Source organism: Primulina eburnea, chromosome 7, assembly GCF_022965805.1.
Source record: "Primulina eburnea isolate SZY01 chromosome 7, ASM2296580v1, whole genome shotgun sequence".
Lineage (NCBI taxonomy): Eukaryota > Viridiplantae > Streptophyta > Magnoliopsida > Lamiales > Gesneriaceae > Primulina > Primulina eburnea.
Genome location: NC_133107.1, coordinates 38,029,679 through 38,036,185, shown reverse-complemented (window position 1 = coordinate 38,036,185; position 6,507 = coordinate 38,029,679).

Genomic DNA, 6,507 nt, shown 5'->3' with positions numbered 1-6,507 from the left:
CGGGTTGCCGAGGTCAGTCAGAGGATCGAATTCTATTTGGGTTATAGTAGACCGACTCACTAAATCAGCGCATTTTTTACCAGTGAAGACGAATTTCTCCATGACGCAGTACGCGGAGCTATATATCAGGGAGATAGTCCGTCTACATGGATTCTCAGTTTCAATTGTGTCCGACAGGGACCCGAGATTCACATCGTCCTTCTGGAAGAGTTTGCATGCAGCCATGGGGACGAAGTTGCTTTTCAGTACAGCTTTTCATCCGCAGACAGATGGCCAGTCTGAGCGAGTGATTCAGATTTTAGAGGATTTGCTGAGAGCCTGCATGATTGATTTCCAAGGAGCTTGGGAGTCTAGACTACCTCTAGTAGAGTTCACATACAACAACAGTTCCAAGCATCTATTGGTATGGCTCCCTATGAGGCGTTGTATGGTCGGAAGTGCAGATCACCAGTTCATTGGGATGAAGTGGGTGAGAGATCAGATCTAGGTCCAGAGATAGTTCAACAGACTGCAGACGTGGTGGTCAAGATTCGTGAGAGAATGAAGACTGCCCAAAGTCGTCAAAAGAGTTATGCCGATAAGAGGAGGAGAGACCTCGAATTTGCTGTTGGTGATCACGTATTCGTCAAAATAGCACCTATGAAAGGTGTTATGAGGTTGGGAAAAAGAGGCAAACTGAGTCCGAGATTCATTGGGCCGTTGAGATTCTTGACAGAGTTGGGACACTAGCCTATCGTGTAGCCCTTCCGCCGAATCTGGCCGGGGTACACAATGTGTTCCATGTCTCGATGCTAAGGAAATATTTGGCTAATCCTTCGCACATTCTGAGTTATGAGCCTTTGCAGCTTGCTCCAGATTTGTCTTATGAGGAAAGACCGACTCAAATCCTCGACCGACAGGAGCGCAGACTCGGAACAAAGTGACTAAGCTAGTCAAGTTCAATGGCTAATCATCAGTGGAAGAAGCCACATGGGAGTCAGAAGCAGATATGAGACTTCGCTACCCGGAGTTGTTCGGTAAGATTTAATTTCGAGGACGAAATTTTTATAAGTGGGGGAGGAACTGTAGTGCCCAAATTCAGTACACGTATAACCCATGCATCTATTTAATTATTAGATCATTTATATTTATTTTAAATGAGTTTTATGCCATGCATAAATTAGAAATGCATTATTTTAAATAATTCATGTTTATGGGATGCACGTTAAAATGTCTTTTTCAAGTTTCATGTTTCAGGCGATTATTCGAGGCGGGATTGAGGAAAGACCCGGTGACGATTTTGGCAAATTAAAATGTGGTATTTTATTTTTAAGTTGAGAATGAGGCGTTTTAAATAATTTATTAAGTTGTTAGTATTTTTAAAGCCTTAATTATGTATTGAGTGATTTAAGAGTTTAAAACTTTTAAAATTAGTGTGTAGATATTTTAATTGTAGAGTTTGATTAAAATAGTGTGTGTAAACTTTTTATTAGTATTTTAAATAGTTTATTTAGCTAGAGTTTGTTAGAGTAGGTGCCCGTCGAGCCAAGTGTTGGCCGAGTGTTCACAATGAAACTCTATGTATAAGCAATCTTTATTTTAATAATATTTGAAATTATTATTATGGCACATCTTTATCTGTATACCCATGCTAGTTGCATAGATAAAGCCCTTGAATATACAAATAGTAGAAAGAATATGAGATGCTCATATGATGAGTATCATGAAACTCATATTTGTAATACTATATATTCTAAACGGTTCTTAGTCGATTCAGCCGCCACTAAGAAGGATATAGGCCGCTAGAGTTCGAGACTAATATCTGCGATGTGAGTACCATGTTTCATTGGTAGGGGACATTGTGATGTCCGAACATGCAGATAGGTGCTCCTTGTAGAGTGCACTGAACAACCCTCCATAAAAGGACTTTCCAAGTGGTTCTCACTTATCGAGTGGAAATGTCCTAGTTTATGGTTGTACAGAATTAGTCCTTATGACCCGGGACAACATTGAGATTCTATGTGCTAGAATTACACTTTGACTTGTTTACCGACTCTCATGGGGTCATCAGGTGGCAAGGTTGGGTGTTCTGTCGAAACACATAGGAGTCGATGCATTGTAGTCGGGGATTCACCGCTTACCTTCGGGTATAGATATCCTATGTGTTATCATGTGTATGTAGATCGAAATCTCTGGCCAGAGTATGGTGGTAATTATGAAAGGGTTTCATAGATTACACCATCGATGCAACTACGACATGACATATAGTATCGATTCATTGACAACTCTCGATAAACCAATGGTTGTCGAATCGATCGGGATATATGAGTTGAAGGGACCGTACTGTACGCTAACCATAATAGAATGGTTCTTGCAGGCACTATCATTTGATACCTAGGGAATCATGTAAGCGATGCTGCTAGGCGTTTAACATGATTGGTTGGGTACTATCAGACTTGAGTTCTGACGTTCTTATTATCAAGGTGTTGATAAATAAGAATGGAGCAATTGGGGTATGCTCATATAAGGACATGTTTAGTCCGAATCACATAGAGATGTGAACCCACGGCTAGTTGTATCAATGAACCATTGAGGGCCACACAAGTACTAGCTTTCTAGATCCCGTTGAGAAGTAAAATAGTTCAATGTGTTGAACGGCTTATAAAGGAGTTTATAAGCGTAAGGAAAATTAGAAGTATGACTTCTATAAAGGAGAAAATAGTTCAATGTGTTGAACGACTTAAAAATGAGTTTATAAGTGTAAAGAAAAATAGAAGTATGACTTCTATGAGAGAAATGTAAATTTTAATTTATGGAAGTGTTCCTAAATTAAAATTGGCCAAGTGAATAATGTATTTGAAAATTGTGATTTTCATAAACATTATTATGGACTAAATTTGTAATGCCCGAGAATTTAATTATGGTAATCTGATATGATTTACTGATTATGAATTGATGTAATTATAGCCGGGCCAGTTCGAGATAAGATTTGAGCCAGTATATGAAATTATACAATTTGGGCCGAAGGTATAGCGCCCGGGCGAAAATGTTTGTCCGCCCGAGCGCCATTGAGTGTTGGTAGAAAGCCGAGAGTCCTTCGCCCGGGCGGAACTTTATGTTCGCCCGAGCGCGATTATTTAATGGATGAGGGCCGAGAGTTCTCCGCCCGAGCGGAAACTCTTGTCCGCCCGAGCGCGAGTCGTTTGGTGGCACATTTTGAGAAAGACACGTATCCATTTACATGCAAGATATATATATGTGTGTAAACCGACTTCCTTCTTCAGAATTGAGAGAAAGGAATCGAGAGTTTGAGAGAAACTTGGATTCGTAAGTTTCAAATCCAATTTGCGAAGAATCCGGTTGTCTGAATTGAAATCCGACTTCAGCACTGTGGTTGTATCAACGCAGGCTACAACTGGACGTAAGTTTTGTTACGTTTAGACATGTTTTGAAATTATGCTATGGTCAGAATTGAATAGGATTCATATATGATGTTCTTGTCATGTTAGACATCATAGAATCGAAGTCAAATTGAGAAACAGACTGTTTATGGAATTGTTATGATTTTCAGAGTCGATTTGACTGAGATTCGATATCAGATTTGTGTTATCGTTGAGATTATAAATTGTATTAATACCGATTATGACTCGTGGTATTATATCTGTGGTGTTCAGAATGAGGGGTATTCAGATTGTATTGTTATGCCGTCGAAACATCAGTTGATTAGATTGATCAGATTTAGTAATGATTTCGATTGTAACGTGATATCGTTGATATGAATTAGATTGTACCTTGTTCAGATATAGATCAGATTATATACTGATTTGAGTATTGATCAGAACAGGTTTTGATTCGAGTTAGTTATATACTGATGTTGTATTTATATGATTGTCATTGCCAGACTGGGTATGGACAGATCAGATACGAGACTTCGTCTTCGTCAGACCGGGAAGACAAAGGTATAAATTAATGTTGATTCGGGATTGCACAACTCGAGTTGGTTTTGACTTGAGTTTCCCTAAATCACATACTTTATTTTATTGCATTGATATTTGCAGATTATCAGATTGATATGTTAATGTATTGACTTAGAACAGAGTCAGAGTCCGAGTCTAGGGCAGACAGCCTAGCTAGGGCAGAACCGCCGAGTCTTTCTCAGAACCGATAAGGCTCTAGACTTACGGTGTATCGAAGAGCTTTAGATGTAGATCGACTTCTATCTCAGACATTCGATACAGAATACCAAAGTCTAAATTAGATCGGGATCCCTAGATTAGAATGAGAGATGAGTCAAGTCTTAGATAGTGAGACTAGAGTTTGATTTACAGATCCGTAGTGATTATGTTTCGTAGATTACAATTCATGTTTTATTTACAGACTTGTACTGATACATGTTGTTGATTATGCTGCATGTGATAAGATATAATCATGCTTTTATATATGTTTTATCTGCTTGCATGATTACATTGTTTATACTGGGATATTTATATCTCACCGGAGTTATCCGGCTGTTGTCTTGTTTTGTATGTGTGCATGACAACAGGTGGGGCAAAGATCAGGGTCCAGAAGAAGATGAGAGATCAAGATTAGAGTGGTGATTCCGGACTGGGATGTAGATAGGTTTCATTACTAGAACTTTAGTAGTTGAACCTTAGATTAATTGAAAGACTGTTGTATATTATTGTACTTTTATACAGATATGTATATTATGTAGATACCATTACCTTCCGCATTTTTTTAAAAGAAAAATTTTTAGACCCTGGTTATCTTAACTGATAATTAAACCCCAAAGATGATTAAGAAGATGATTAGCGTCCGGGTCCCCACAACAGGTGGTATCAGAGCCGATAGATCCTTTAGATTGAGATAATCAGAGTTGATAGATTCTTCAGACTGAGACAGCAGAGAATGAGCGGGGTAGATTGAATTTTTTTTTGTCCTGCATGTGATTGCTAGCATGAGATTTATTTCAATGTTGACTACATTGTGTGTGCTAGCATGATTTTATTGCTTTCCCTATTACATGTTGTTTGTTATCTGAGTTGACTACAGCATGTAATTGCCAAGCCTGGATCAGAACCGAGTCTGAATCAGAGGTATATGATCAGAGGAGGGCTGAGACAGATTATACAGACTGTATATTGATTTTTTTTGACATTCAGATATACCGCCTCGAAGAATTTCAGAAAAGGGCAGTACTTCGTCTGAACAGAGAAATGTATCAGAAGCTCAGTTAGAAGAAAAGATGAAAGATTTGAATTATTACAGCCGCCGATTCTGAGTGGTACCGAGACATCTGAAGATTGTCAGAACTGGTTTGATGATATAGAAATCTTGTTTGATTTACTTGATTGTACAGATGAACAGAGGGTTAAAATGGTGCCTTACCAGTTACAGGAAGCCGCCAGGAGTTGGTGGATTACCAGTACAAGAATGTGGGCACAGAGAGGTACAGTGATTTCGTGGGAAATATTCAGAACTGAATTCTATCGAAGATTTTTCCCAGTTTCGTACCGAGAGGACAAGAACTTAGAGTTTGAGAATTTGAGCCAAGGGCAGCTGAATATTGACCAATATGCTGCTAAATTCTCTACTCTACTGCGTTTTGCTCCTCAGATAGCTGGAAATGATGAAGCTATAGTAAATCAGTTCATCAGAGGGTTGAACTCAGAGGTAGTTGCATTTATGAATTTGCAACGACCTTACCATTTTGCTGACATTTTGAGTAAAGCGAAGAGAGCTGAGGCGAGTCTGATTAGACAATTGACAAGGTTGTGTGTGAAACAACCCCAGACACAGCATTTCCCTCTCCGAGTTGATCGAGGCAGTACGAGTAGAAAGCAAGATTTGCTGAAAGCTCGGAAGAAGCCATTCAAGAAGCTAGAAAGTGGTTCATCTAGCTCCAGTGTTTCTGGTCCAAGTCATACTAGAGTGTATTGCAGGAGTTGCGGAGGGAGACATCTTACCGAGCAATGCCAGTGAGTGACTGGTAGATGCAATATTTGTGGACAGCCGGGACACTTTGCTAAAGTTTGTCCCCAGAAGCGTTCCCGAAGATTGTAGGGAACAAAGTTCAACTGAAAACACAGATCCAGAATTCATAACAGGTACTATTCTTTAAGATTAGATTGCATATGTATTGAGATATACTAATGCATTTGTTAAGAATATCTTTGACTGAGTTGCATAGAAATATTCTGTATCTGTTGGGTCTGTATGTACTGTAGTATTGATGTCCTTGCTTGTTGAGGAAATGTTAATATCAGAGATTTCTGTATAGATTGTATACTACAGTAAGATGAGAATGGAATGGAAATAGATTATGATGTATTTGTGTTTTCTGATTTGAACGCATTATTGATATATATATGCTGAACAAGTACAGGACTATGATAGATTCCAGTTAAGAAAGTATAAGATTCAGACCAGATATGGCTGAAGAGTAGAGATTTCACAGTAAGGGTTCTAGATTTAGAATTCCTTTGATATCTGTGTTGTCTATGACTCGATTAATACAGAAAGGAGCAG